Raw genomic sequence first — 10,011 nt, 5'->3', positions numbered from 1 at the left:
AGAATAGAATAGAATAGAATAGAATAGAATAGAATTCTTTATTGGCCAAGTGTGATTGGACACACAAGGAATTTGTCTTGGTGCATATACTCTCTTATGTACACCCTCAGTGTACATAAAAGAAAAGATACCTTCATCAATAATCATAAGGTACAACACTTAATGATACTCATAGGGAACAAATAAGCAATCAAATTATATTAGGAAACAGTCAATATAAGTTGTAAGGATACCAGCAACAAGGTTACAGTCATACAGTCATAAGTGGGGGGGGGGAAGATGGGTGATAGGAGCATTGAGAAGATTAATAGTAATGCAGACTTAGTGACTAGTTTGACAGTGTTGAGGGAATTATTTGTTGTAATGGTGTTCGGGGGAAAATTGTTCTTGTGTCTAGTTGTTCTGGTGCGCAGTGCTCTATAGCATTGTTTTGAGGGTAGGAGATGAAACAGTTTATGTCCAGGATGGGTCTGTAAATATTTTCACAGTGCTCTTTTTGATTTCTGCATTATACACAGTATACATGCATTATACGCAGTACATTGTACTGCCTACAATGGAAGGCAGTTGTTTTTTCTGAAGTCCTAGTTATCCTCTGAAGTCTGTGTCTTTCTTGTTGGGTTACAGAACCAAACTAGACAGTTATAGAAGTGCAGATGACAGAATCAATAATTCCTCTGTAGAACTGTATCAGCAGCTCCTTGGGAAGTTTGAGCTTTCTGAGTTGGAGCAAAAAGCACATTCTTTGTTGTGCTTTTTTAATGACGTTTTTGATGTTAGGTGTACATTTTAGATCTCGAGATATGGTAGAGCTTAAAAATTTGAAGGTTTCTACTGTTGATACTGTGTTGCCTAGTATTGTAAGAGGTGGTAGTATGGGAGGGTTTCTCATAAAGTCCACCACTATTTCTATGGTTTTGAGTGTGTTGAGTTCTAGATTGTTCCGGTCACACCACGAGGCTAGTTGTTCAACGTCCTGTCTATATGCGGAGTCATCATTGTCTCGAATGAAACTGATCACTGTTGTGTCATCTGCGAACTTCAGTAGCTTAACAGATGGATTATTAGAGATGCAATCATTGGTATACAGAGAGAAGAGAAGTGGGGAGAGCACACAGCTTTGGGGGGCCCTTGTGCTAATTGTAGAGGTGTCTGATGTGATTATGCTTAGCTTCACCTTCTACTTCCTGTTTGTTAGGAAAATGAGCAAGTGCAATAAAAATTCCTCAGCATGGCTCTGAAGGGCTCTGAGTCCTCCTTACCCAGGAGACCCCAAGAAATCCTAAACTGGGCCAAGCAGTTTCCTATTTATTGATTTTTCCTGCTCTTACTGGCATGGTAGGCCTTAATCATGGCTCTGGCTTGTGATTGATCACATCCATCTGTGATACTCTAGATGTTTTTTTGACCTTTTTCATCACCCTCAACTCCTCCATGAACTACAACGAGTGCCAGGAACAATGGATCAAGAGAAGCTACACAGGTATACTCTGGTCCAAGACCGCCACTGTCTCCCTCTTTAAGACAGCAGCTGTGGCTTCAGCCAGGCTATATAGCAGAACCTCAGGCAAGTTCCACAGTTCCTTTTGGAATTCCAACTTTCAGAGGCAACTGTCAATAAGTAATTCTAATGCATTTGGTAGGGAAAATATGAAACAGCAAAATAACAGCAGCAGTGAAATCCTCTGAAGTCTGCTACTGGTTTGGTGATTCTGCTACTGAGAGTATGCTTCACGCACACATGCGTGCCTGGGGCATATCTGTGCAGTCCTAAAAAAGGAACATTTTGAAGCCTTCTGAGTCTACAAAGGTAAGTAAAACAGCAAGGGGAGGGAATCTACTGTGCTACACGATTTAGATTAGCTAGAAAGCAGGAAATCTGTTCTGCCCCACCCACCCGAGCTGACTGTATTTGCCAGCAATTTATTCTTACTACAGATATCAGCTCTGGCAACGAACCTGCGATTGTCTGCCAAGTCCTCTTTATCTCTTCAATGCTACTGCGGTCTGTTGCTGGAGCAGCCCAGAGCTCAGCAACTGTTGGAGCCGAGTCATTGGCCCCTATGGAGAGGGTTCGCAACTTGGGCGTTCTCCTGGATGCTCGGCTGTCGTTAGAAGAAGGGGCGTGCATAAGAGCACAAAAGTGCCTACCATTCCTGTCCTATTGTTCCCTTTATTATATCAAATTAATATAGCTAATTGTTATGTCCTCCGGAATATGATCCGTGGAGAGAAGGCTTGTTGCTAGCCGTTGCTGATTGGTTAAAGCACGGCTAGTGTAAAGAGCCAATAGGGAGGTTTTGTTGATTGGTCCCGCAGCTTGATAACGAGCTATACTTAAGTAGGAGCCGAGCCGAGCTCGGCGTTCCTTTTATTGCCTCCAGTGAGGAGTTGTTGAGAGTTGTTAATAAACCAGTTTTAAGCCAAGCCTCGGACCCTCGTATTGTTCGCAAACAGAACACTGGCGACGAAGGAGTGGAACTTTACGTGAGGCGACGGTTTCCGTACTAGCGGTAGGAGCAAAATTTCCTAAATGACAACTGCCATGTTAACCTTCTCCCCTTTTGAGCCTGCTAACGAAGTCTGGGAAGCGTATTTAGAACGTTTTGAATGCTTCCTGCAGGCGAACAATTTATCTGATATCTCGAGCGCTACTTCGGGTACTTCCTTAGTTTTTGTGGCCGTCACGTCTTTGCGATGGCTCGGGCTCTCACTGCCCCACAAGCAGTGTCGTCCGTTCCTTGGGACATATTATTGGAGAAACTACAGGCCCATTACTCCCCAAAACCCTCCCGCGTGGCCAGACGACATCTTTTTAGACAGCGGTTCCAGGGTGAGGGTGAGTCTATCAATGATTTTATGGCGTCCCTTCGCGATGCTGCGCTACAGTGCGAGTTCACCGATTTGGAAGACATGTTGTTAGACCAACTAGTTACAGGGGTCAAGGACCTGCGGTTGCAGCGCCGCCTACTGGCCCGCTCTGAATTGACACTTCAGGTGGCTATCGAAGAGGCGCGAGCTTCTGAAATGTCGGAACGGTCGTCAGCAGAGATCCAGCGGTTCCATGTCGGAGCCGCTGCGGCTGCTGCTGCCGTCAAGCCGCTATCAGTCCACCATGAAGACGCAGATGGCGACGTGCCGTTCCCTGCTGATGAAGCTGTGCGCCGCCTCAATGCAGCTCGAAGAAATGAGGGCAATCGCGAGGGGAGGGGAAAACCAGAGATGTGCCTCAGGTGCGGGGGAAACCACAACCGCTCGAGTTGCAGATTTAAAACCGCAATTTGTCGCCGGTGTGGCCGAATGGGCCACCTATCGAGAGTCTGCCGGGCCCTACTTCCAGCTTCAACTACATATTCGACCCCGCTCGAACCGAGGCGCGATGTAAGACAAATGCCGAGCCGCCGTGATGAACGCCAGCCCGTCTCCAAGGGCCATGATGTTGCAACGATTGACGTCAACCACGCCTCTTCCGGTATTCCTGCTCAAAAGATCTTCCTTAGAGTTCTTTTAGAAGATGTACCAATTTCAATGGAGATTGACACCGGCTCCTCTAGATCACTCATCGCGTGGCCGACGCTGCAGAAGTTGATGCCCCACATCTCTAAACGCTGCCTTCAGCCCTGTCAGATCTCTTTAAGGGACTATCAGGGCCGACAAATTCCGACTGTGGGATGCGGGGTTTTTTGGGTCGCCTATGGGTCCTTCTTGGGGAAATTACCCCTCATTGTAGTTAGGGATAACCTCCCAAGTCTCTTAGGGCTGGACTGGTTTGCTGCCTTACATCTTGAAGTGTCCGGAGTCCATGCTAATGTCCTAGATACTTCAGACAATTTATTTTTAGAGTTTGGGGATGTATTTGACGGCAGTCTGGGCAAGTACACTGGTCGCCCTATTGCGTTTAATCTGGACCCTCAGATAGCTCCCAGGCGCCTTAAGCCTCGGCGGGTTCCCCTAGCGCTCCGTCCCAGGGTAGCAAAGAGCTAGATAAACTTATTTCCCAAGGAGTCCTTGAACCTATAGACCATTCTAATTGGGAAACCCCCATTGTGATTCCATTAAAGCCGGACGGATCCATTAGGATCTGTGCCAACTACAAATGCACCATAAATAGAGCCCTGCAGGATAATCCTTATCCGGTCCCAGTTGTACAACATCTCCTTCACTCATTGGGGCAAGGCAGAATATTTGCTAAATTAGATCTCGCCCAGGCGTATCAGCAACTCCCGGTGGATGAGGAGACCGCCATGGCCCAGGCGATTGTCACCCACCGGGCTGCCTTTAAGTGTAACCGCCTGCAGTTCGGGGTCAGCATAGCCCCCGGGCTATTTCAAGGCTTGATGGAGCGATTGCTCCACGGAATTCCAGGGGTTGTACCCTATTTCGACGATGTTCTGATCTCCGCTAGGGATAGGTCAGAACTCGTCGAACGCTTGAGGGCCGTCCTTAGCCGGTTCCGGGCTGCGGGTCTAAAGCTAAAAAAAGAGAAGTTCCGTATTGGGGTTCCGCGGGTAGAATTCTTGGGATTTTTGGTGGATTCTTCAGGAATCCACCCTGCACCCTCCAAAGTAGAGGCGATTAAGAATGCCCCGACGCCTGTAAATAAGGCGGAGCTTCAAGCCTTTTTGGGGCTTCTTAATTTTTATGCCATCTTTGTGCCCCATAAGGCCACGTTAGCCGAGCCCTTGCATAGGCTGTTAGATTCCAAAGCCCCATGGCGATGGGACCAGGCTGCGGCCGCCTCGTTTCGGGCTGTCAAAGATGCCCTTACATCGGCGGCTGTTCTAGTGCAGTATGATCCCTGCCTGCCACTGTCATTAACGTGTGATGCCTCCCCCTATGGCGTGGGCGCCGTTCTGAGCCACCTTCTTCCTGATGGCTCCGAAGCCCCTATTGCTTTCTATTCACGCACTTTATCCCCTCCCAAACGAAACTATAGCCAACTTGATCGGGAGGCCCTAGCTGCAGTAGCTGGAATCAAAAGATTCCATGACTACCTTTATGGTCGGTTTTTCTATCTTGTAACCGACCATAAACCATTGCTGGGGCTGTTGGCAGGCGATCGCCAAACCCCCCAAATTCTATCCCCACGCATGTCCCGTTGGGTGGAATTCCTTGCCGCCTATTCCTACCAACTGTTGTATAAGCCCGGGAAATCTATAGGGCACGCGGACGCGCTTAGCCGCTGCCCCTTACCTATAACGGAGGCCGACCCAGCCCCGACGTCCACTGTCCTTCTTGTTGAGGACTGGGACGTTCCTGTCTCTGCTGTCGATATTGAGAGTTTGTCTGCTAAGGACCCATTTCTGTCTAAAATCATCGATTGGGTGAAAAGGGGTTGGCCGCGGGGATCACTAGCTTCCGAATTCCTTCCATACTCCCGCCGGCAGCATGAACTATCTGTTCTTAAGGGGTGCTTGTTGTGGGGGAATAGGGTAGTAGTACCCCCCGACTTGCGTAAGCGTATCTTGAGTTGTTTGCATGACGCTCACCCAGGAATGGTAAGAATGAAAGCCTTAGGGCGTAGTTACGTTTGGTGGCCGGGGATGGATCAGGAGATCGAGGCCTGGGTGGCAAATTGCCCCCAGTGCCAAGCCTCTAGATCAGCGCCAGCCGGCGCTCCCGTTAGGAACTGGGAGAACCCCAGAAACCCTTGGGCGCGAATCCATGTGGATTTCGCTGGACCTTTTTTGGACCAAACCTTCCTAATATTAGTCGACGCTTACTCGAAGTGGGTTGACATTGCATTGACACCTTCCCCCACGGCTGGAGCCGTCGTCAGGGTCTTGGAAACCCTGTTCGCCACCCATGGACTTCCCGATGTCATTGTCACTGATAATGGGGCCCAATTTACATCGGCCTATTTTCAGCAGTTTATGGCACGGCTGGGAATCCGCCATGCCCCCACGGCTCCTTTCCACCCGGCGGGAAATGGCCAGGCGGAAAGGGCCATTAGGGCAGCTAAAGAAGCATTAAGCCGCCTGGGCCCCTCTAACTGGCACCACAAGATCTGCCAATATTTATTGGCACAACATTCAACCCCATGCCCAGATACCAATCGCAGCCCGGCCGAGATGTTGATGGGTCGACGTTTACGAACCACTCTAGATCGTTTGCATCCGAGTTTCACTCCAGATATACCCAGATGCACAGATTCCAATTATAGGAAGTTCAGGGTGGGGGACCTGGTCTATGCAGAAAATTTCGGGGCTGACACCCGGTGGCTCCCCGGCACTATTGTGCAATTAACCGGACCCTATTCTTATAGGGTCCAACTGGGAGATGGACGCCAGTGGCGCCGACATATAAATCAGCTGCGCCGAAGAATCGCTGGGCCGGCTGATCCATGTCCTGAGCAAAGTATCACTGCTCCAACACCTGACCATCTCTTCGGGGGTCCGGTGGCCCAGCCAGACACACCACGTACTTCAACCCCCGAAGCGGTCTCGCCGGCTGCCTTACCTGCGGTTCCCATTGCTGCAGCGTCGCCAGGGTCTTTTCTCGATCCCGAGTTGCACTCTCCACCCTCGGAGCAGGATGGTAGTCCGGCTCCTCCTACTCCAGCGCCACCGACTCAAGAACTAAGACAATCGGGGCGGAGCCGAAGGCCCCCGGCATATCTCGCAGACTATGCATGTGCCATCCGGAGGGTGAAGGGTGTTATGTCCTCCGGAATATGATCCGTGGAGAGAAGGCTTGTTGCTAGCCGTTGCTGATTGGTTAAAGCACGGCTAGTGTAAAGAGCCAATAGGGAGGTTTTGTTGATTGGTCCCGCAGCTTGATAACGAGCTATACTTAAGTAGGAGCCGAGCCGAGCTCGGCGTTCCTTTTATTGCCTCCAGTGAGGAGTTGTTGAGAGTTGTTAATAAACCAGTTTTAAGCCAAGCCTCGGACCCTCGTATTGTTCGCAAACAGAACACTAATGCATATTCTTTACACACACACACACATATATATATATATATATATATATATATATATATATATATATATATTCTTCTTGATATGTTTTTTTACTTATGACAATGTTTGTGTATACTGTTGTGACAAAATGAAATAAATAATAATAATAATAAAAGAACATATGACGGCCATCGCCAGGGGAGCTTTTTATCAGGTGCGCCTGATTCGCCAGTTGCACCCCTTCTTAAACCGGGATTCCCTATGCATGGTCACTCATGCCCTCCTCACTTCCCGCCTGGACTACTGTAATGCTTTCTACATGGGGCTCCCCTTGAAGAGCACCCGGAGGCTCCAACTGGTCCAGAATGCAGCTGTGCGGGTAATAGAGAGAGCTACTCGTTGCTCCCATATAACAACTCTCCTGCGCAGGCTGCACTGGTTTCCGGTGGTCTTCCGGGTGCAATTCAAGGTGTTGGTTACCACCTTTAAAGCGCTCCATGACACAGGACCGGGCTATTTACGGGACCACCTGCTGCCATCGATAGCCTCCCACCAACTTGTGCGCTCACACAGGGAGGGTCTCCTCAGGGTGCTGTCAGCCAAACAATGTCGGCTGGCGACCCCCGGGGGAGAGCCTTCTCTGTGCGAGCACCTACTCTCTGGAATGAGCTTCCTCTGGGGTTACAATTACTCCCCAACCTCCGGACCTTCCGCCGTGAACTCAAGACCTTTCTGTTTCACCGTGCAGGACTGACCTGATACACTACGGTTTTTAATTGGGTTTTTAAATTGGGGTTTTTATCATTTTTATTATAGTTTTTAAATGGGGTTAGCCAAATTCAATAAGATTTTTAAAATGTTTTTAATTCTATGTATTATTTGTTTTATGTTGGCTGTAAACTGCCCTGAGTCCTTCGGGAGAAGGGTGGTATAAAAATCAAATAAATAAATAAATAAATAAATAAATAAATAAATAAATAAATAAAGAAAGAAAGAAAGAAAGAAAGAAAGAAAGAAAGAAAGAAAGAAAGAAAGAAAGTAAACAGAAGTCTGAAAAGCCAATATCTGAGTCTCGCAATAAAGCAGCCGAAGTTTCCAAAAGTCAGTTTTTGTCCATCACGGAGCCCAAAAGCAGCTCCACCCACTTTTATGGAGGTGGTTTGTTGGAGGACTGCGGGGGAGGCGATGGAGGTATTCCGGATTTGTCCCCTTATAGCCCCCCTGACGGTTTAACATCAGCTACGCCTCTTCTCGGCCTTCTTGGAATTCTTTGGCCGCTGTTGGTTCTATTGGGACTTTTAGGAATAGGTAGTAGATTTGCCTGGGGGACGGAGGTCGACATTGCTTATGACCGGAGCACCCCCACTCCTTACTCCAGGATGTTTGGATTAGGCACCTGACAGATTACCATCTGGACTGTCTTTTGTTTTCCATTCTATGCCTGTCCTCATCCGGGACTACCATCATTTTGGACTATCATCATTTGTCATTATTCTATGCCTGCCCGTATTCAGGACTATTATCATTCTGGACTATCATCATTTTGTCACCATTCTTGCCATTCGGAGATGGACCCCTTTAACGCCGATTTTATCTTCAGTTGCTATTCGCTACTCCTCTTGTGAACTCTTGCGCCTGCGAGGTGCCCCCGCCTCACAGGAATGGCTCTCCACATTACCGAGGGCCGGCCTCTATGATGGGTTTTGGGACCCACAGAGGTGGCATGCGAAGAAAGAGAACCTGTGGGGTTTTTTAGATAGGGAACTTTTAAGGGTTGGGAGGGTAAGGTCGGGTAATGGGGGTAACCCGTCGGGTGGGGGGCTAGTCCCTGCGTGTGCTCGCGGCGGTTCTTTATTATTAGGTTCGGAGGGCAGGGGGGAGGACTATGTTCCTATTGATGAGGCTGGTTGTATTGAGACGGTAAGTGGGAGGGGCAGGTATGGCGGAGGTGGGGGGGTCATATCGATTTTCGGGAGCACGTGCTCAATGTTTGAAAGCGATCACATGCTCCGACCCCTCAGACCTCTCCTGTTCCCCGGATGGTCAGGATCCTCAGAGCTTGGAGCTTCAGTTGATGTTGTGCAATGCATGGTCCATGGTGAATAAAGTCCTCCTTATTTGTGATCTTATACAGGGGGGCTCCGCGGACCTTATGGGCATTACGGAGACCTGGTTGGGCACAGAAGGGGGGGGTGCCCATTGGAGAAATGTGCCCACTGGGTTTCCGGGCATTCCATCAACCGAGGGCCCAAGGTAGGGGTGGGGGGTGGCGGTTGTGATAAAGGAGAGTCTAGAGCCGAGGGAGACCACTGTTCCTCAGATTGCCAGTTGTGAATCCCTCTTTGTGAAGTGGGGCCATAGGTGTCAGTTGGGCTTGTTAGTCACGTACCTGGGTCCTTGCTGCGTGACCACAGCCCTGCCCGAGCTGTTGGAGGTGCTTGCTGAGGTGGCGGTTGAGACCCCTAGACTTATGGTCATGGGGGACTTTAACCTGCCATTTACCAGCATGACATAGACGTCGGCTCGGGAGTTCATGGCCTCCATGACGGCCTTGGATCTGACGCAAGTAGTGGATGGCCCTACACACATCGGGGGAGGCACACTGGATTTGATTTTCATCTCTGGACAGTGGATGAGTGATCTGGTTTTGGGAGATGTAGTCATTGAGCCGTTGTCATGGTCAGATCACTCTCTCCTCCGCCTGGACTTTCAGACCGCCACTCACCACCGCAGGGAGACGGGGCCAATATGGTGGTTCCGTCCCAGGCGCCTGATGGACCCAGAGAGGTTCCTGACGGAGCTTGGGCCATTCCCTGAGGATCTTGCCCACGACACGGCTGAAGAACTAATCGCGGCTTGGGAACGGGCCACGGCTGGGACTCTTGACCGTGTCGTGCCTTTGCGGCCTCTGACCTGGCATAGGTCTCAACCAGCTCCTTGGTTGTCTGAGGAGCTGAGGGAGATGAAACGCCGGAGAAGACGCCTAGAGAGCTCCTGGAGATCCAGCCGTTCAGAAGCTGATCGGACACTAGTTAGGTCCTTTAGTAGGACCTACCTAGTGGCACTGAGGGAAGCGAAGTGTTTTTACGTCTCCTCCCTCATTGCGTCGGC

General features: G+C 49.6%; 1 pseudogene; it reads left to right on the top strand.

The window, feature by feature from the left end:
* The first annotated feature begins 2,859 nt into the window (after positions 1-2,859).
* LOC131199424 (uncharacterized protein K02A2.6-like) lies at positions 2,860-6,677 on the top strand (annotated as a pseudogene).
* Positions 6,678-10,011: the final 3,334 nt, after the last annotated feature.

Source organism: Ahaetulla prasina, chromosome 5, assembly GCF_028640845.1.
Source record: "Ahaetulla prasina isolate Xishuangbanna chromosome 5, ASM2864084v1, whole genome shotgun sequence".
Taxonomy (NCBI): domain Eukaryota; kingdom Metazoa; phylum Chordata; class Lepidosauria; order Squamata; family Colubridae; genus Ahaetulla; species Ahaetulla prasina.
Note: the sequence above shows the minus strand (reverse complement) of the source record. Positions and strands in the feature narration are given on the sequence as shown.